We start from the raw sequence: 23,219 nt of genomic DNA on the forward strand, positions 1-23,219 counted from the left end.
TTTGATAATAATTTTACCTTTAAAATGATATAAACGAGAAATGTCAATAAATTACCTTCAAAGACCCTACCGAAACCTAACTAGTTCAGAAACGTGATATTTTATTAAGAAGTACATGTTTAAAAAACTGGCGCCCGAGCAAAAACCATCAATTTTAATTCCAAAGAAGAAAACTCCAAAGTAATAACGTAATATGGAAAGTTAGACACTATAATTATATAAAAATTACATTTAAATTTGTATATATGGTAACCCCATCAGCAAAACATCAACCACCATGTCTCTTAAGATTAAAGAGTTCGTAATCAACGAAACCAATTTCTCAACTCATCTCTCTTTTCAACCAGTTTCTTACTGGAAATGGAATTTGCTGTTGTTGGAAATTTTGATATTAAACAACCAACAACAGTAGACAACCTGGAACCGGCATTCTTATTTGAATATTTTGTGTTGGAAAAAAATGGAATAAGTTAGAAAGAGTCTAATTGAGAGAGAGAGAGTAACATAAAGATGAGCAAATTGAAGAGATGAGCAATGATGAGATTAAAACGAACAATTCCGCAGCATCCAGATACAACTAAGATAAAAAGATGCTTCATTAAAATATCGATCTTAATAAAAATTAAGCAACAAGAAACCTTAACTTAAAGTACAGTGGTGTAAACACCACAGAATTAAATGACAAAAAAAAAGTAAAATGAAAAAATGTTTATCATGGAAGTGGATGCTGAATACTCTACCTGCTGGCTGATTTATTCCATAATCCAATCAAATAAAAACTGGAATTTGGAATCAAATGGGAAAATGCGAGAAAACAACAAATACAACTAGAAAGAGAATATAAATCCAATCCACTGTAAAAGCAAGTACAACAAAACTCACTGGATGGATTTTTATAGTTTTTTATTGAATGGACGGTGGAATGGAAACACAAATGTTGGTGGTGTGTCTGGCTCTGGTGTGTGTTTTTGGCTTTAGGTTTTGCAGTCGCGCATTTACCGTATTTCCAGTTGTGATAGTGCGACACGGACTGGAATGTATTTGCTCTCAACAACTGGTAGCCGCCTTGGACAAAAAACAGTTCGGTTGATGTCTTTGAATGAGTGAGGTCACGATTTCTGGTGTTTGTAATATCACAGAATAAAGAATTATAATTGTGTGATATTCGTTCCCCCGGTGAATTTGTCAACGGTGAAAAGATAGAGATTAGAAAATCTTCGTTTTCATAAAAAGTCCTTAATTCTTAAATTTGTTTAAGACAAAAAACAAGGATTTCGTCCTTAAAATTTTGTTTTGTGTTCAAAACCTTTTTCACTGAGAAAAGAATTCTCACATAAAAAAAGTATGTTTGGGTGAAACGAAAAAGAAAAATGTGCGCTACTACAGTTATTGTTAAATCCTGCAAAGGATTCTTTAACTTCCACAATACATTCCAGGAATTACACCTGTGAAACGGAATTTGCCAATACAAAAAAAAAAGAAGTAAAAAAAACCAAATTAAATTCGGGGCGTTCGCAAAGTGTGTCTGTTTGCTTGCAAAAAAAAAATATATAAAATAAAAAGAAAAAGCAAAATAAAAAAAAGAGAGAATTTCACAAAAGGAAAGTGAATGAAATAATCCTTTTTTTTCGGGGGTTTCCTTTTGTTTTCTGTTGATTTCTGTTTTTTTTTAGAGAATCCCTTTTTTTCCTATATTTTTTTTTCGTTTGCGGTATTTCTCTCTGTACGTATACCTATGTGTCGTTTTTTTGAGTGAAAGTGCAGAAAAAAAATACATACAAAAAAGGAGGGAGGATAGAAGAGGAAAAAATCCTTTTTGTTGTTGTTGTTATTCTTCGATTCTACGATTTTGTTCTTGTTGTGTCTCGTGAAAAATAAGGAAACAAGCAAATCCTTGGTGTAAATAAAAAAGCAAAATAAAAAAAAATAATACAAAAAAAAGAAAAATTTTGTGGAAATAAAAAATTGATCCTTGTTCGTCCTTTTTTTGTGAAAGAGTTTAACCAATACACTTATGCGGTATATATACAATAATATTGAAGGATTAGGTACCTTATTCCTCTCCGTCCGTCAAAGCTTAATTATCCACCAAAACTAAGGATTCACCATTTGCCATTAGATTGACATCGAAGTGTTTGAAACAAGAGAAACAAACGCCCTTTTGAATCTTTGTGTGGAATATTGCATTTTCATCGACACTAACTCGTCGTTTTGTCACAACAAAATAGCGACAAGTTTGTTTGTGAGGAGAGCAAAATAACACAAGTGAGTATTATTGCCACCCTCTTTTTTCTAAACTTTACGTTCTATCATTTTACTTGTTGTGTATCATTTTTGTTTCCTTACCACCACACCCCGTCTGTCTGTGTCTTCTTCTGCATCATCTCTGTTTTATTGATGGAAATTTCAGGAGATAAATCAAAGATGTGGACAAAAACAGAAAAACGCACAACATCAGTGCGAATAAGTTAAAAACAAATAAAGAAAAAAAAAAAAGTAGATACAAGCATCTCACAGCAACAAAAACACGAAGATTTTGAAGAGAAAGACGTGTAGAGTAGAGTAGAAGTTGGATTTTAAAGTATTTTATTAAGGTGCAGGCTATAGAAGACTGAAGAGTGTAGATTGTTGGATGTTTGGTTCGTTTTTTCCATTCCAAATGAAGTTAGGTATTATTCCTCTTGAAGTCATCTTTTGGTTGTTAGACAACACAAAAAAGAGTTGCAGAAAAATCTTCTTCTTCTACAATTGTGTGGTGGACCGGTTAGACTAGATGCAAGAGATGGATGCATCAACTATTACCTACTCCAACTACACTGTATACAAGTTGCATATAAAGGTCATTGTATAGTTAGGTACCTACTACCTACGTTTGGAGTAGATATTTTATTTGTTTAGATTGAAAAAAAAAACTTATTGAATTCGCATATTGACGTTGCTATACTATAACTAAAAGGTACCTTTAAAATAGGTAAATAGGTAAATAAATGTAGAGATTGGGAACAAAATTTGACTTTTTCTCTTATATTTCTTTTTTTTAACAGGGTCCTTAGTCCTGAGTTCTATCGACTGTTAAAAAAATAGGGATACAAATAGTAGAAAGTTGTCATGAAAACTCAATCCGAAAGTCACTTTCTGTTCAAAAGGTGACAATTTTCGTTTTCTCGATTTCTGAATCATTTAGAAAGCGAACCTTTTGTTCTAAAATTTATAGACACTGTATATTGAGTCTTAAAATTTACTTCGATCTGTGATTAAGAATAAGGATGGATTAAAGAAAACAAGCACATAATAATCATTTTCATCAAAAAAAAAAAAAAAAAAAACAAAACCGTCTTTCATGGATCAAAACTGGGTTTTATGGTTTTGCTCCTAGTTTCTATAGCCATAACTGGACGAAATTGTAATGGGACCACCTTTCCAATACAAAATTGGTTCACTTAGTCCAAAGTTATGAGGCAACCAACTTAAAATAAAATAAAATGCACGACTGGGTCGCACGAACTTGCTCTTAGAGTTAAAGTTGCTTAAATTAAATAAGACTTTTTATATAGAAATTTTGAAACAAAATAAAATTCGTTTAAAAAAAAAATAATATAAAATCTGAAATTAAATTGCCCTCCAAAACAAGTATGCAGTTTTGATTGATATATTAACATGAATTTTTAGAAAAAAAATTTTCAAAATCGTTAGAGCCGTTTTTTAAAAAACTGATTTTTTATAAATAATAATTAATTGGAAAAAAAGTTTTAAAATAAAATTGGTATGCCATTTTGTAGAAATCACTAATCAACATCTAAAAACAAAATTTCAAAAAAAATTCAATGTCCCGTTTTCGAAAATTTGATTTTTCAAAAAAAAAATTTTTCAAAATTTTTTTAAAAAGCCAAAAATTATTTTTTTGGAAATTTTATTTTTGGTTTATATTATTATTTATATAAAAATATATTATAAAAGTGCTTCTTCACAAAAAGTTTCGATTAAATCGAATAAGCAGTTTCGGAGATAATCGGATTTGAAAAAAAACGGTTCTATGGCAGGTACTGTTAATAATGATTTTCAAAAAAAATGTTTTCATTGAAAGATAGATCTTAGCTTAAAACTTACATTTGAAATTTTTAAACAAAATAGTTGGAGCCGTTTTCGAGATATTTCAATTTTACTAAAATCGGTATATGACAAGTACCGTTATTTTTGGTCCAAAAAAATTAATTCCAAAAACCCCTCTGGAGAGTCGCCAAATAACGCTACATACCAAGTTTGACATTAATCGGTCCATGCGTATAGGCTGTAGCTCCTTATACAGACAGACAGACAGACGGATTTCCGGGACCCATTTTTTTGGCATTGTCTACCATCGTAATGTCATGGAAAAATGTTATCTCAACTTTTTTTTTTGTACGAATGCATAACTTGATATATAGTACCTATATCGCAAGTAAAAATTCATACGAATTGAATACCTCCTCCTTTTGGGAAGTCGGTAAAAAGTGATCCTATAACAATTTTACTCACTCTTAGGCCCAATTTATTCACTCTCCATTATTTTTAAAGGCTCCATTAAAAATTATAAAACTGTCAAATCGCATACAAATTTTAAAATTTCCCTTTTTTAATGGCGACTTTAAATTTAATGGAGTGTGAATAAATTGGACCTTAATGAATTTTTTGAGGAAGTTATTTGATCAAATCTTCCCAAAAGACTTACCCCCCTATTCATAAACTTTGTATAACTTTATATATCTGTTTAAATTTGGAAAATGTCTATCAAACTTATACACAAGAGTAGAATATCTTAACCGCGAATAATGTAATATTTATTTTTTATTAAATAAAGCATTATTTCCAACTATGTATTTGAAAATAGTTAAACAGTGTCTAAGTAGACAAAAATCTAATGAATACGACTGTGAATATCTTGATAGATTTTAATCTTGGTTAATTTTTCGGGTATTTACTCAACTTTTCGACATCATTAAAAAACAAAAACTGGTTCAAACAATGTTTTCAGTAGCATTCAAGTATTGAAATTTCGGATCCCTTTATATTAATTCATAAAGGGATCATTTTTTTAAATAAATTAAAAAATTGTTTCTTTTTTTTTTTATTTGAATTTTTTTTTTTCATTTCACAATTAAATACGATTTTTTATTGCAAAAATATTTGATTTTTCAAATAAAAAATAATGCAACTATTTATTTTTATTTTTCAAAAAAACAAAAAGAAGTTTTTTTCTTCTTAAGTTTTTATACTTCCATAAAGCATGGCATTACCCTTGTGTATTAAAATGTTCGTTAAAATTTGTCTAGGTACATTACTCATGAATTACATAATGTAATGCATAGTGAAACATTGTATTTAAAAAAAAAAAAATTCAAATTTTTGTATTATTCAATAATGTCTAACATTTTAGAAAGAGTTTTTGGGTTCTCGCAAATAAATACTTAAGCCAAGCACTGCTATTTTTATCCTAAAAATAATATTCCGGCAAACTTCCTGGAGATTGTAGTTTCGTCAAGAAATTTTTGATGCCGGATTTGAAGTAAATCAAATTACTCGTTACTACTTTTATATCGAGTAAAATAATACCTTACATCTACCTATGGTTAGAAATTTTTTTTTTTAAATTGTAGTTCGAAAAAAAGAAACTAAAAGTGAAAGCATAAAAATGCATGTAAATTAAAATGAAACCATTGATAAAGCATCTCATAATCCTAAAAAAAAACAAAAAAATTAAAATATCTTCCTCAGGAAGTTATATGGATGCTATTTCATAACGAGAACACCATAGGTATTATAAAATAAAATTAGTTTTTTTTTTTCTTCAGTCTGAAATGTTTTTACCTTCAAGTTAAAAAGTTAACATTATCTATTTCACCAATCTTGTATTCTCTTCGTGGAAATTTAATGGATTAATTTTCTTTTTGAAAAATAAACCTTTTATCTAATAATAACTCACATCGACGAAAAGAAATATTATTCAAAAATAAATGTTTTTTTTTTTAAATTTGTAATAAAATATCATAGACAAATCCTACAAGCAAACAAAAACTGTATGAGATAAATTGAATACAGTAAAAGATTGTCAAATTACAAATTATGTATAATTCTCTTTAAGTTTTTTTTTAAATAAAAATATACCTACATATTTCCAATATTTTTACAATTACCTTAACTTAGGGTTGCCAGATATATTTTGACGAAACTAGTAATCGAGATGCAAAATTCCGGACTTTCCCGGACAAATAAGGACAAAAAAAAAGAGTACAAAACTAGGACAAAAAAAAATGCATAATTTTATAAAAAAAAAACGAATTATCCTATTAAAATTTAACTAAAAATCACATTTTTAACCCTTGTTCCCGTAGCATTTTTTTCTTATTTTTTCACAAATAAAAAAATAAATAAAAAACTGTGAGACAAAGTTTGGCCTTCTCGGCATAGTATTATAATAAACATTTGAGCTATAATACTACAAAAGTTGCAAAGCAATTCCAGTTAAAAAAATTTTAAAATTCCATTGAAAACCAATTGCGCAAAATTTTAAACGATTTAGTTAAATGCAAATAAAATTTTTAGTAAGTTACTAAGTAAAGAAATGGTCTTTTTGACTTAGCAACTTACTAAAGTGGCTTTAGATTTTCCTTAATCGTTTAAAATTTTGCCATATTGTATATTTTTGAGTTTTGATTATATTGGAACAGAATACAAAACAGAATTGAGCAGATAATAAACAAAAATAAAAACGCCTCGCTTTTAATGAACTCGATTCGTTTTTTGAATAATAAGGGCCAATTTTTCAATAGTCGGATAAACCTCAGAGCTTATTCCTAGGAATAAAAGTTTTTTTTTTATATTGACATGTATTGTTATGATAGTCTAACTGAAGATTGAAAAATTAGGGCTAAATGAATTAAGAGTAGCATACAAGTAGTGAGATACTTAAAGGCTAGAAAAGAGTACAATCCCGGACAATTGATAGGAACTATCCCGGACGTCCCCCACACAGCTAAAAAAGAGTACATGTCCGGGAAAACCCGGACGGCTGGCAACCCTATTAACTTAATTAATTTTTTCTGTGTGAAACCAACACTAATAATAATAAATAATAATTAATAAATATTTATTGTAGCAAATTTTCCACATATTGACATTAATATTGATAGATTTAACATCTTTAACTAGAAATTTTAAATTCAATTTTTTAAAAATAACTTTAACTAGAAATTTTAAATTCAATAATTTTGGTAAAATAAAAATTTAACTTCGTGTTATCATTTAAACTGGTTATGTTGCTGGGTTTTGTGGTTAATAGAAAGGAATATTTAGTTTGATATTGATTGTTTTCAAACAACTTTAAATATTGGCACCTAATAAAAAGAAAAACTCAAATTCAGGAAATTCTACTCTGTACATGGAAATGCTCTACTACACTAGCCGTATTCGTATTTCTTGTTGTGCTCGACATTTTCTACGATAATACTGTGGTATTATATATTTTCCATGAAAATTTCGTTTAATTGGATCAGGTGTTAAAAAATACCTCGAATTAATTTAACATATGGGTTAAATTGTTTCATTTATTAGAATTTTTAACACGAAGTTCATGATTGACTTCCTAAGCAACCTTACTGCATGTATGTAAATGATTTTCTCCAATAAAAGTTTTCCTTTTTTTACTAAATCTTAAAGTAGAATTTTCAAAACAAAATGTTATAGCAAGTAAGTAACTTTCAATATTAGATACTGTTTTATAACACCTATTCTAAATTTTAAAATACTTAATTATATTTTTTTTTTATGCTAATGATAGAACTGAAAATTGACCCTTGGTGTATCTGATGCTGTAAATACTCAAAATCCATTTTTAAATACCCAGTATTTAATTTTTTTTTTTTTTGAAGTGAAAACTTCTTTAGTATCGTAGTGATTTGAAACAAGATGAAACGAAAACGTGACACGACTTCAACTTGTTATAACTTTTTTATTTTAAAAGATAGATGAATGAAATTTGTACTGTAGATAGGTAATTAAATAAGTTATAATTGTACAAAAATTCAATTAATTTCATATTCAAAATTCGGAGATAACGGTAAAAAGATGTTCTTTTCCAACACACGTTATATCTTTTGATCTAGTGCACATACAAATTTGGTTTAACTTTAATACGCATGCTGATAACATAACCCTTTATTTCACATATCACACATAACGTTATGTGCTCTACAAGTTACACAATCTTAAATTGAAAAAAATTTAAAAATACCTCAAAACACCTGTGGAGATCTGTTGGCGATGACCAGCTACCAGTGTAGGAAGTACCGTAATCTCAGTCTGGAAATTCGACATGGTTGACTTTAAAAAATTTTAACTTCTCTTGTAGACATCTTTGAAATAAGATTTATACATTATTATACAAGGTGAAACAATAAGCTTTCACATGGTATAAATTTTTGTATAGGTTGTCAAACAAAAAAATTGATTTAATAGCATGAGAACATAAAAATAAATGTTTTTTTTTGCTTTTTAGATGAAATTTCATCGAGTTTAAAAAATTCTAGCTCTTTTTGTAGATGTCTCATACACCTGATCGATATATATATTTTGAGCTAAGACAATAAGCTTACAGATGGTGTAAAAATTTGTATAGGTTGTTAGGGAAAAAAATGGATTTAATAGCGTGAGAAGATAAAAATACGTGTTTTTTCGCTTTTTTTTATGAAAATTGATCGAGTTCAAAAAATTCTAGCTCTTTTTGTAGATGTCTCATAGACATGATCGACATAAATGTATATAAGCTAAGACAATAAGCTTTCAGATGATATAAAATTTATATAGGTTGTCGTATAAAAAACATGGATTTGAAGGTGATAGAATAAAAATAGGTAGATTTTTTCTATATTCTATATATTTCCAAGAAAAATGATTTTTTAAGGTTTCACTTCTACCACGTGTGAATTGTACACATGATTTTTTTTTTGAAAGAAAGTATAGCAAAAAAAGATCTTCTTATTTTTAAGAAACTAAGATAATGGAGGGATAAAATTACCTCATTATCAAGAAATTGTTAAATCTTAGGTCTTAATCTTGTAAGCGTAAAAAACACTTCTTCTGCTACAGGTCGTTACATCATATTCTTCAACTCCCACTATAAAAAGTGCCTGCTTATACAAGAGTGCTTCCACTACACAACAGTTGTTTTTCACTGGTTTTCATTCTATTTGCTTTCTTTTTGAAATCCAAAACGTGCCTAGTGTTCAAGTTCATTAATAAAAAAAGAAACAAAAAAATTCATAATACATCAAAGAAAAACCTCAACTCAATTGAGCATTGACATTCATTTCTAAAAATGTCATCCAGTTATACAATATTTACTTAAAACATGTTAAATTGCTTATGATGATGATACCAGACAGGTGCCTCTGCTTACTTCAGAAAAGTACCTTCCTAGATAAATAAGGTCCCTATCTTCCACTACCTAAACCAAACTTGCAACTTAAAAAAATGCCTAAAGCAACTATTGCACCTTCAAACAGAAAACAACTGCAGATATAAGTAAAATAAGGTTCAGTGAATCTCTTCATTCAAAACTGTTATCTTGTATCTCATTTCATCACATCAACTACTCGCTTTGGTATGCAAAAATGTCTGCAAATTTGTTTGTGTTAGTTTTTCATCTTTTTCCTGTTTTGCTTTATTTTTTTTTTTTTATCAAAATTAAAAATAAGCATGATGTGTGTTTGCAATTATCTTATTGTTATCCAAAAAAAGATAACGTTTCTATAGAATTTGCAAATGTCTTGTATGAAAAAACAGTTGGAATTCTACCCTCAGGGATCTCTTACTATCTCTCCGACGACATCGTTGTGTCGGTCGGGTTTTGGTTTGTTCTCTTCGTTTCGTCATCATCATCATATAATAGTGGTTCGTCCTCGTCATGCACCTGAAATTACGCCAGAAACATCAATAGCGTTGCATATAAATGTAGGTAGACGTACATAAATATCCTTGCGTCTCTTAACTGCAAATGCGATGCAAGTAGGTACCTACGTACACAACTTGAACGATGAATTGAGTGCGTGTCGTCGTCATCGTCTGAGACTCAATGGAATTTCTTGTGTGCCGCCTCGCCTGCTATTTAGGTATGTGTACGTATTTGTACGTATGAATGTATTGCATCTTGTGTTGAAAGTTGCAAGGATAAAACAGGAACAACAGCTCATGCCAGAATATAATCTTCATCATTATGCACACACACAGGTAGTTTACAGGGTTGTATTTGAGATGCATTCGAAAAAAAACATAAGGGCCTGTGCATCAGAGAGATAATTTTGTTTTGAAACAAAAAGGAAGTTTGTTGTAATGCAAGGGTTGGTAGAACTTTTTAAAAATATCAAGACATTTTTTTGATGAAAAAAACCAAAACCTTAGCAAATATTTGAGGATGTTTAACCGTTTTTCATTTTCTCAGATTTAAAAAAATATATATATAAATATAGACCTTCCGTTAAGTGCTTTCCTATTTCGACCACCAATATTAACGTAATAATACAATAGGTTAAACGCAATATTTAAATCCATTGAATTATAGCTGATCAAATCGAAAATTTAAAATCTAGATCTTTGTGCAGATAATCCTTTTTTAGTAAAAAGATATTTTTAAATGGCCTTTTATTGCTTTATATGTAATGACCATAAAAATTCAACTAGTTAATAATATTAACTCAAGAAAATAATAATTTCTAAAAAAAATGTTACGCATACACCACAGTGACCATCGGAGTTTCCAATTATTTAATACTTAAATTAAAGGCAAAACACGTGTATTTTAATGTATCTTTAGCTGAAATTCAAAACATGAAAAATTTACGGGAAAAACGGCTTAAGTCGAGTTTTTGTGAAAATTAAGATAATGAAAAAAACTCTCAAAAAAAACGTACGCATTGCTACGTGATGATAATGAACCAACTTTTTTGAAAATCAATAGTTGCATCATTTCTAAAAACGTTTTAGAAAGTCTTTCGCCTTTTAATACCTTAAGTAATATGGGGAGTGAAATTTGAATTTGCATGTGTTCTCGAAATTGAACCAAGCAAAAAAATGTAGTACCTATATTTTTTTTTTACAAAATTGACTTTAGTTGGATGGATATAAATAGTAGGAACAATTTTTTTGTACAAAGCTTTTATATGCAAAAGGCTTCTATAAGGCTTATATAACTTTATCATCAATTTTTCTTAATTAAAAAAAAGTAAGCTCTAATACAAACAAAATACGTTAATATTTGAAAATAATACAAAAGTAAATCTTTGAATATGAAAAAAAATATACATTTTAATTCATCATTATTCATTCAAAAAAAAAAAAAAAAAAAAAAAAAATAAGAAAATAAGGCGTCACAGGGTGAAAGAAAAAAATGTCTCTCAAGTTAGCAGAGCAAGGTCAGCAGAACATATGTTGTGTTATTGGATCTTTTAGTGCTTATTAAGTGCTAATTAAGTGCCCCAAAATTAAATTAAGTGCTCCACTACTTTTGGAGAAAATTAATGTTCTGCTAACTTGATTTAAAGTTAGCAGAGCAATTACCCGAAAATGCCCTAAACTGCTCGTAGAAAAATCGGGTTTGGTATAATATTTAGGTGCTAATTAAGTGCTCTACGAATCCCAAAAAAAATTTCCAAAAAAATTTTTTTTTCCAAAAATAATTTTTTTTCTGTGATTTTCGAAAATTTTTTTTTTTTTTTTTCAAACTCTCTCAAATAATTAAGTGCTTAACTAATATAAGTTAAGTACCCCATTTTCCGAAGAATTTTCCGAGATTTTTCATTAAAAAAAAATATTTTCATTTTCCATACAAATTCATGTTCTGCTAACTTGAATTTTGATTTTTTCAAAAAATTCCACTTTTTTCGACAAAATTCGAATTGAATAATTAAGTGCTCGACTAATTTGAATTAAGTGCTCCATTTTCCGAAGAATTTTCCGAGATTTTTCATTAAAAAAAAATATTTTAATTTTTCATACAAATTCGTGTTCTGCTAACTTGAATTTTGATTTTTTCAAAAAATTCCACTTTTTTCGACAAAATTCGAATTGAATAATTAAGTGCTCGACTAATTTGAATTAAGTGCTCCATTTTCCGAAGAATTTTCCGAGATTTTTCATTAAAAAAAAATATTTTAATTTTTCATACAAATTCGTGTTCTGCTAACTTGAATTTTGATTTTCTCAAAAAATAAATTTTTTTTTGACAAAATTCAAATGGAGTAATTAAGTGCTCGACTAATTTGAATTAAGTACCCCATTTTCCGAAAAATTTTCCGAGATTTTTCATTAAAAAAAAAATATTTTAATTTTTCATACAAATTCGTGTTCTGCTAACTTGAATTTTGATTTTCTCAAAAAATAAATTTTTTTTGACAAAATTCAAATGAAGTAATTAAGTGCTCGACTAATTTGAATTAAGTACCCCATTTTCGAAAGAATTTTCCGAGATTTTTCATTAAAAAAAAATATTTTCATTTTCCATACAAATTCGTGTTCTGCTAACTTGAATTTATTTTTTGAGAAAATCAAAATTCAAGTTAGCAGAACACGAATTTGTATGAAAAATTAAAATATTTTTTTTTAATGAAAAATCTCGGAAAATTCTTCGGAAAATGGGGTACTTAACTTATATTAGTTAAGCACTTAATTATTTGAGAGAGTTTGAAAAAAAAAAAATTTTTTTCGAAAATCACAGAAAAAAAATTATTTTTGGAAAAAAAATTTTTTTTGGGATTCGTAGAGCACTTAATTAGCACCTAAATATTATACCAAACCCGATTTTTCTACGAGCAGTTTAGGGCATTTTCGGGTAATTGCTCTGCTAACTTTAAATCAAGTTAGCAGAACATTAATTTTCTCCAAAAGTAGTGGAGCACTTAATTTAATTTTGGGGCACTTAATTAGCACTTAATAAGCACTAAAAGATCCAATAACAAAACATATGTTCTGCTGACCTTGCTCTGCTAACTTGAGAAACATAAGAAAAAAAGTCGACGACTCAATTAAATCTACATTTTGTTCTTCTGTGACATCATATCTTACAAACTTAATTAACGCAGTAACCGTAGTGATTTGATGCAAAATTACTTGTTCTTCAATTTTCCCTTTAAGGTTTAAGGTATAACCCTTTTTATCACAACAACGTATATTTTCTTGCCTTGAATAAATATAAAACATTTTTGTTAGGTAATATTTTTATTTTTTAGTCATTTTTTTTTTTTTTTTTTTGACATTAAGAAATCAAAATAAAAAGTGTTAAATGCTGTTTTCAAGTACAAAAATGCGAAAATTCAAACAACAAACTATTAAATATTTACTTTTACTCAATTTCTGGAAGCCCAAAAAGAAAACCTTGTAAATTAAGAGCGAAAAAATATATTTTCCGAGTTTCAGGGAACATTTTTGTAGAAAACCAAACTTTAAAAATGAACTCTCAATGAAATATGTACATATGTACTTGTAACGCTTTTTCTGTGAAATATTTTGTAGTACTTCGATAAAATAGTACATATTTAAAAATTCAATTATTAAAGACAAAAGAAATTTTCAATCTTCGCATGTTTTCTTGTTGGATCTTTTTTGGTTTGTTACAGAAATGTCACATTGTAAAATAAAGGGATAAGATTAGGGTATTCAATTCGTCTGTATTTTTTTTATGTTTGTTACCTCATAACTTTGGACTGAGTGAACCAATTTTGATAATTCTTTTTGTATTGGATAGCTGTTGGCTGCAGTGTTTTCATTTCAATTTCGTTCACTTTTTGCCATAAGAACTATTTTAAAAACCATAAAACCCAGTTTTGATCCATGGAAGTCGGTTTTGTTTTTTTGCTAAAAATGATTATGTACCTAATTGTTTTAGCAGGGAGCTACATACTTTTGGAACACAAAAAATATTTTTCGAACTGTTTTTAACATTTTATAGAACTATTTTGTTGACTTTTAACTTTCCCGTAAAAAAAATTTATCAACTGCAACGAAAATTTTTGTATCAAAACGTATTAGTATCCTTTTTTTAAATTAAGAAAACTTAAAAAAAAATAATTTTTTAAAATAATTTCAAACTTTTTTGAAAATATCAATATTATCTGTGTTTTATTTTCCTCGTGATCCGGATCAGATCATTGTTTTTATTAGCTTTACAACAAAATCAAATCAGGAAATCAAATTTACTTACTCTCTTTGGTGGTTTAAAGAATTTAGAAGCGTATTTTCGTTATTTTAGAAACAAGTTTTTATATTTTTTTTATATTTCTCATGAAATTAATACCTACTTAAGATAAACTAAAATTTTTGTAATGAATATTTACATAAACAGCTTGAGTTTAAAACCAAGTACTTTTTTGAGCCAAATTAAAAAATAAATTAAGTTATACAACACAAGAAAAATAATTCGTGTGGAACACAATAAAAACACATTTTTTAACACTATATTAACTTATTTTTAAAAATTGAGTCTTGAAAAGGATTTTAAAGTTGTTAAAATAAAAAAAAAAACTAAATTTTAAAATTTCATTAAAATTATGAAATTTGTATATTAAAAAGGTTGCTTATTATTATCAAATGACCTAAAAAATAATTTAAAGCATTTTGCGCTCGATACGTTTGATCAATTCGCTTAAGTTTTTTACAGAGGTTTGTGTAGAGGTTTTCTTAAGACGTTAAGTAGGTAGTGCAGCTCGACAAAGAGAATAATCGATTTATTATTCCCGATTTGTACTGATTTACAAATCATTTTTTTTTTCTATTTTGCATTTTTTATAATAATTTATTTGAAGAATTATTGTTAAATATAACTGATCAAAAAACTAATAAAATCCATGCATTTGTCGCAGCAATGTGAAAAAAACTTAAGATTACCTATACAGTTAAAATAATTTATTAAATTAATAGGCTTTTTTTGCACTTTCTTACCAATAACTTCCTAGTAACTCTAGATTTGATAAAAACTATTACCATTTTGCAATCCCCTTTGGACGCGCATATTTTTAAAAAAGTTGGCCACCTACATTCCTATAGATTTTTTTTACCACAGGTGTTTAAAATTTTTCATAAAATATTTTTTTTTTAAATTTTGCATCGAAAAACGAATTTCAATTATTTTTTCAAAGAAAAAATGCAACAGCTATAAAAATTTTTAAGTACTTATGGTTTTAGTCAACTATTGTAGAAAATTATAAAAAGAAAAGAAATTTTAAAAAATTCATTCATTCGTGGTTGTGGTGAAAATATCTCAAATTTTTTGGGACAAAGTTTTTAGGATACATTTTTTACTAAATATTTTGTTAGTCATCAGCCCTTAGACATTATTAGTTGCATAAATTTTTAAAATATGGTATAATTTTAACATCGTGGAGGTCCCTAGAAATTATTTCCATTTTATTTCTCTTTGTATAACCATCTTAGGGTAGAACAATAGAATCTGATCAATTACAATTGCTTAAAATAAAAAATACTACACACGGAGCCTCATTTTTAACTCCTTTCAATACAACCCTGTAATGTCGGCATATTCTTATAAAAATAAAATGCTATAAATTTACTCTTATATTTCCAAAAAGGTGGTGGCTGCATTGTGTGTATCCTGTTTGGTATGTTTGTTTGGAATTTCGCTTCCAAATGACCGCTCATGTCAAAACAAAGTTTATGTATATTCTATGTGAAATTGTGCAAAGAAGGAAACTGCAACAAAAGAGTTTTTGATATAAAAAAATTAACAAAACAAAAAACAAAAAATAAACCAAAAACACCGTAATAATTTAGAACTGCGAATGAAAATTAAAAATAAAAACGAAAAAATATAACCATACAAAAAAATTTGTTTTACATTTTACTAAATCCATCTCAGGGGGTTCTTCCTCCCCTGCTTCACTTCTTTATTCCTTGTCTCTGTGTTTTAAATTTTTTTTTTTGAAAGTCTCACACACTTTTCAGTTATTCTTTTGGCAAAAAAACAAAAACATAAAAACAGCTCAGCTGCTGGAAAAAAATCCTTCAACCGCAAAACACAAAACATGTGTCCATGGAGCCGTTGCAGTGCAGTGCAGTGCATCCTGCCTGGTTCTCGGTTTTGTTCTTACATCAGCATCAGACTCTCTTTGGCAATGTGTACAAAAATAACGACGATGTTTGTCGTCCGTCGTCGTTGTCGGAATGGTTGCTTGAACCGCGCGAGCGACGACATTGATGTGGTTAAGGTGCATTGTGCTGATTCCAATGCCGATGACGCGCGCTTCCTTTTTTTTCGTCGTTGTTGTTGTTGTTACTTCTGTAAATATACTGTTTCTCTTCTCATTCTCTTACCATATAGGTATCCGGCAAGAATCCAAATCTAAATCCCAAACGTAGCTGGCTGTTGGGTTTATGTTTTTGTTTCTTTTTTTTTTCAAGATTCGGTTGGTTTGGCAGCGTCAACCGCAGCGTGGCGGTCCTTTCGTCCGGTTACACCCTAAAACAAGTCACAGTGAGCTCCAGTTCCAGTTGCATTTTCGCAACTAACATGCCCAAAAGGAGCAGTAAAGGATAGGGGCAGGGGGTATATAGAGAAAAGCCAAACGACACGACAAGTATCTACTTCAAAAAAATCCAAAGTCACTTGCAGAAAGAGTTATCCTTGCCCTTTTTGGTATTCTGGTTATTCGGTTGGTTTCGCATGTCCTACCATTGCATTAGCAACCATCTTCCTTTTAACTCAACCTATGGGCTGGAGATTGAGAGCGGTAGTAGGTAGTATAGCAGAGCAGTGTCGTTTGCGTCGTTTGTTAATATACAAACGTGTGTACGTATATTTTATTTTTGTTACACTATACACGTGCATTGCGAACGTAATAGCAGGTTTTGGGTTGTTGATCTTCATATACAAAAATGCAATCTTCTTCTTCTTCCTATTCCTTTTTTGTTTGTTCCTTTTCCCACACACCAGAAAGTCAGTCGTCTTTTAGTTGTTTTTTTTTTTTTTTGTAGAGTTGTTGTCGTCGTAGTCGTTTGGTGAAATCGTGTTCACTGATTTCATCAAGTGGCAACAGAAGCAACATCACAAAGTGGTGGTGAATGCAATCTAATCAGGGTTACCACGTATTTGTTTTTAACAAAAAATTTTAATTAAAAAAAATATATACTTAAGCTGAAAATCAAAAAAACATTGTTAACTACCTAAGAAATACATAAATAAACCTTATTTTACAATTATAATTTTTTTTATTTACTTTAAACCACAATTTCCAATTTATAGCTCATAGAAAGAAAAAAGTTTCTGTGCAGCGGTAGCATACTTTGTTTCAATTTTCATAATTTTAGCTTTAGCGGTCACTGTGGCGTATGTGGAACTTTTTATTAAAATTCAAATCTTTTCCTTACTTCTACATTTTATGTTCACAGTTTAAAATACAATATCTTTTTGTTTTGCCGCAGTAGCAAACTATCACAACATTTTTTTAAGAATCTTGACAACAACACCAGTTTGATTTAAAAAAATTTCTATGGAGTTTGCTATTAACAGTATAAGTCCATTTTTTCGAAAATGAGTTAAGTATGCAGAACTATTTAAAAAAAAAATCTATTTTCTTTAAGTCTTAACAGCATTACTCTAAGTATACTAGTTCCAAAGGTATTCAATGGCCCTAACCACACTTAACTCCTTTTTCTTAAATTATGTTTGATCATAATGGCATAACTCTAACTTGTGCTGCTTTGACCAACAAAAATTCTGAAACTTTTAAATATGTAAGTGTTTGGTCAAAACAACACAACTCAGTTCCTTTGCTTTTTTGATCAATGACGGAAATGACGGGAAATATTTTAATCGATTGATTAAAAAAAAAAACAAAAGTTAATAGCGGTATGTCCGAAAAATTAAAATTCTTGAAAAAAAAAACTAATTCTAATATTGGCACTAAGGACACAACTCGAAATAATCTTAATCTTGTTTGGTCAAAACAACATATCTCACTAAAAACATAATAAATACTCTTAAAATTAAATGTTGTTACCTTATTTGTGTAAATGTTATTATTAAAAAAAAAAAAAAATTGGATCCCAATATATTTGTATTTTTTCTAATTTTAAAATGCATTTATCTCAAAACGACAATTTTGGACTTATGTTGTTAATACCAAATTCCATAGATTTGAGGTCGCAGTTCTGGTTTCATGGAGCTATTTCATAGCTAGGGTCATAATGTGGCTCGTTATTAAACAAAAATGGCGTTCAAATGTAATTCTGCTTTATTCAGTAAGAGGAACAAATAAAAAAGACTAAAAGAGATATTGAAACAAAAGTAAAAGTGATATTTTTTAAGATTAAATATTTTAGAAAAAATAAATTCATGTTAGGAGATCATGGGTTTTAATTTAATAATCAAATATATTCTTTTTTATTGGAATATATTTTGCAGTCACTTAATTTATTTATGATAATTTGATAAAAAATATTTCTTTTCAAAAATGTAGAACAATTTTTTTTTCCAAATTTTTGAAGTGAAAACTTCTTTAGTATCGTAGTGATTTGAAACAAGATGAAACGAAAACGCGACACGACTTCAACTTGTTATAACTTTCTTGTTTTAATAGATAAATGAATGAAATTTGTACTGTAGATAGGTAATTAAATAAATTATGATTGTACAAAATTTCAATTGATTTCATATTAAAAATTTTTAGATAACGGTACAAAGATGTCTTTTTTCTACACACGTTATATCTTTTGATCTAATGCACATACTAATTTGACTTAACTTTAATACGCATGCTGATAACGTAACCTTTTATTTGAAATATCACACATAACGGTACGTGCTCTACAAGTTACACAATATTAAATTGAAAAAAATTGAAAAATACCTCAAAATACCTGTGGAGATCTGTTGCCGATGACCAGCCACCAGTACCGTAATCTCAGTTTCAAATTTCGACATAGTTGCCTTTAAAAAATTCTTACTTTTTTTGTAGAAGAGAAAAGAGATTGATGGTTTTGCTTTTTTTATGAGAACTAATTGGGTTAAAAAAATTCTAGCTCGTTTTGTAGATGTTGTATAGACATGGTCGATATAAATATTTTGAGCTGAAACAATAAGCTTTCAGATGGTATAAAATTTATTGTAGGTTGTCATATAAGAAAAGTGATGGAATATTTCTTCGATTTTTTTTTTTGCAAGAAAAATGATTTTTAAGGTTTCACTTCAACCACATGTGAATTGCACACATGATTTTTTTTTTTAAATAACCTCATTTGTAATTTTAGTTTTTTTGATGTGTGTGTGCATTTAGATATGATAATTTAAAAAACTTATAACAGCTTTTTGAAATTTAATAATGTACAAAATAAGGGTCTTGCAAGTTGCTTGTTGTTCTGATTTCCTAAAAATCTTCTCAAATGGAATTGAGAAGATAATGGTTTTCAATTTTAAAGTTCAAGTGACCTCAACTCCAAAGCGTTTCGCCCACTTAAAAAAAAAAAATAATTTTTTACTATTTTTTCTTTGTTATTTGATAATGTTTTTCCATAGAAATTTAAATTTAATTTTTCTGTTTTCTCGGAAAAAGGAGCTTCCGATTGCATTCACAATTCTTTGCCTTAAAAAAAAATTATTAAACATAAATTATGTTCACAGAAATTAGTTAATAACTTTTTCTGAACAGCGCAGTTAAGTATCACTTCCACGTATAGAGGCTTTCTAGTTTCTATGTTAAGGAAAAATATGAATTTTAGTTTAAATTTGAAAATTAATACCTTTTTTATGTATTTATTTCATTCAATTTGTTAAGTGAATTGTATATTAAAGTTTTCTAGTACGGGGAGAGTCGTTTTTTTAATTGTTTTTTCGTTGTTAATACGAATTTGTAAACAATTTTTAAAACAGTCTTTTTGACTTCTAACATGACAAGATCTGTTCTTAAAGTCTTTGTCTATGTCCCACAGTATTATATTTTTAATGCGAAAACCGAATCTTAAAAATTTTTATTATTTATTATCTTTTTTAAAATCACCAGTTCTTACTTAAAACGGGCCATTTATAATCTTGTATTAAAAATTGATTTTAAGATTTTTATTTTGAAATTTTTGGAACTGTTTTTACATAATACAAACGTACATAATTTTTTTTTCATTTTTCTACAGATTTATTTTATAGGTAATTTCAATAAATAATGTACAGCACCTGCATTTTTTTTTTTTTTTTTTTAATTTTTTATAAAATGAAAGTAGCAAAAGAATTCTTATCTTTGTCAACTTGGCAACCCTTAAATCGAACAAAAATCCCAATCCCAAGATCCATTAAAAGAATGAGAAGAACAAAAGAAACCAGCTACACGGTGCTGCTGCTGAGCTGATGGCTCTGCTTCTGGCTGTGGAGATGCTGTGTGATGCGAAGAGGAACTGTTTATTTTTTTCTAAGTAGTTTTGCACTACTTCTTATCAGATTTGTCGCACTGTATAAATCTGGCTGTGCTGTGAGCTTCAGCTGTGATGCTGGCTTGGTTTGTCTCTTCTTGGTTTCTTCTTCTTCTCTTCAGATTTGATGGGGTACTTGCATCTGCACGATTCTCCATTCTCCTTAAGTTTTGTCTTTGATTTTTTTCTTCTTTGCCGCTGTCGCGTTGCGTCGCGCCATGCTGCCGTGGTTTGTTGTCCGCTTCCCTCCTTTTCTATCAATCCACTTGTCTGTCCTCCTCATTGTGTGTCAAACAAAAAAAATACAAAAAAAAAGACTAAAGTGGAATGCAATTGCTTTGATAGCAAGAACGTGTGGTATTTTCATAAAATTTATACTTAAAGTGTTTTTTTTTTTTGCTTTTTTTGATTTTTTTCTTTTGTTTAGTTTTAAGTAAAATAATATGAAGGTACTTATTAAAACAAAAAAAATACTATCCGATAAATTGATCTTTCGTTTATTTTCAAATATTCGAAAATGATTTTTATTTCGTTCGATAACTTTGTGATTTTTAGCCATTCAAATTTTGATGTACGAAATTCATATATTAAAAACCGATTAACCCCCACTTCCCAAGTGTCTATAACAAAAAACAAAAATCTGACTATTAAAAATTAATTAATCGCAATATTACCTATAACGGAAGAAATTTTTTGTTTCCCATTATCAAGACCTTATGAATGAATTTTGGTTAATCGAAATTAAGTAACTAAAAGAGCTCCTGAGGCTTAAATTAAAAAAAAACCTCTTAACTCGTTATTCAAATAATATAACAACTCTCATGTCTCAGACTAAACAAAGGTAAGTAGACAAAAAAAAAAAACCCACTAAATACTTCCTTTCCTTTGGCATCGGCATTTTGTATGCCTCAAGATGACTATGACTACGTCTTCAGATATCACAACAAACAAAATGTTAACCTCACGATTTTGTAATTAATTTTTACAAGTTTTACTAGAAAAAAAAAAAAAAAAATATCCAAAAACAAAAACAACAGAACTATTTCATATGTTATGTTGTTTATAAAGTAACTTTGTATCGAATAACAACATATTGTTGTGAAACAACAAACAACTACAAAGATAGAATGCAGTAAGTTTACTTGTAGAAAATATATCATGTTTAGATAAACTGACACACAAAACGAAAACATGAAAATAAACTTCTTTATTGAGTGGATCTTTAAGAAACAATTGATAGCTGTTTGAAATAATCTCTTTAAAGCAATGAATAAGAACATGCTTAGTAATCGATTAAGAACAGAGCTTTTTGTTTAAGTTTAGTGAGAACATGCGATTGGTAGTTGTAACCGGATGAGATCACTGGAAGAATAATTTGAGAGGAATAATTTATTTTACTTATTAACTTTCTCCAGCTGTAGTTTGATGTCTGAAACCATTAAATTAGCCACAATTTGAGGTGATTTGATAGAAAATTAAAAAAAAAACTTGCAAAATACCTTTAAACAAAAATTTCGACATAGCTGGCTTTAAAAAAATTGTTACTTTTTTTTGTAGGCTTCGCAGAAATATGATTGAAGCTTCATATAAAAGGTGAAATAATAAGATTTCAGATGATATAAAATTTTTTATGGGTTGTCATTAAAAAAATGGATTTAATATTATTAAAAAAGAAAATAGATTTATTTTTTTTATTTTTTTGATAAAAACTGATTGGGTTAAAAAAAATTCTAGCCCTTTTTGTAGATATTGTATAGCTATCAAATGATATAACATTTATTTTTCATGAAAAATGATTTATTTGAATAAATTATTTTTATACTTTTTGCGCATTGTAAAAATTTAAGTAGGTATGGATTTAGTCTTTAGGAAAATTTGAAACTTTTTAATGGTGTATTTTTTTCAAGAAAAATGATTTTTTAAGGTTTCACTTCTACCACGTGTGAATTCCACACATGTTTTTTTTTTTCTAAAAATTCTTTACTGTTCAAAAAATCGAATGGCATACTTCGTTTAGAGAAAAAATATTAAAAACAGTTTTAAAATTATTAGGAAAACATAAACTAATTATTATGATGTTCTCTTAAAAATCTAAAAGCTTTAAAATTAGACATACCTTTTTTTACCAGCTCCAACCAGTCGTGTATTTAATTTTTTTGGTTCCAAGAAATAATGGCAAATTAAATTTTATGAATTTGGATTTGTGAAGCTCAAAAATCATATTGGTTTCTTTTAAGCAGCTTAAGTTTTTGAAATATTTAATTTTTCACATTTCGACATATGTTAAATATTAGACCGGAGCGACATTGTATGGGAAAAAAATAAAATTGAAAAATAAAAAACATATCTATCCCCCGCAAAAGTTGAATTGGGTATAAAAAAGTATTAAAAGATTTTTTTTTTAATTTTTAAATAAACGCTAGGAGTCGCGCATCCGTATTGAAATTTAAAAAAAAAGAACAAAAAGGCTTATAAAACACATACATATTTTGCATTTTTTGATTTTTTAATTAATGGATTTATTCTTCTTTAAAAAGCCCCCATTGATTTATTTATTCCTCATTGCAATTGAAACTTTAAAAAATATGAATAAAAAACAAACGATAAATCAGGGCTTACAGGATAAATAACATTTTTTTTTACTTTTTTTAGCTTAAAACTTTCTTTAAATTTATTTTTTCAATTAAGTTCCTTAATTTATTTAATATGTATGTATGTATACTCATTTTTCGTATCAACCCTGCACCAAAATAAAAAAAAATACAAATACTAGAAAACATACATTT

At 28.2% G+C, this 23,219-nt stretch overlaps 1 protein-coding gene across 1 annotated transcript in view; it reads left to right on the forward strand.

Annotated features, from left to right (window-relative positions):
• The first annotated feature begins 992 nt into the window (after positions 1-992).
• The window catches only part of LOC129915547 (uncharacterized), a 505,115-nt gene continuing 482,888 nt past the window's right edge, over positions 993-23,219 (forward strand). The window contains exon 1 of the mRNA XM_055995150.1: positions 993-2,265. The gene's annotated coding sequence lies outside the window, so the exon portion shown is untranslated. The remainder of the gene's footprint in view (positions 2,266-23,219) is intronic.

Source organism: Episyrphus balteatus, chromosome 3 (genome assembly GCF_945859705.1).
Source record: "Episyrphus balteatus chromosome 3, idEpiBalt1.1, whole genome shotgun sequence".
NCBI classification, from domain to species: Eukaryota; Metazoa; Arthropoda; class Insecta; order Diptera; family Syrphidae; genus Episyrphus; species Episyrphus balteatus.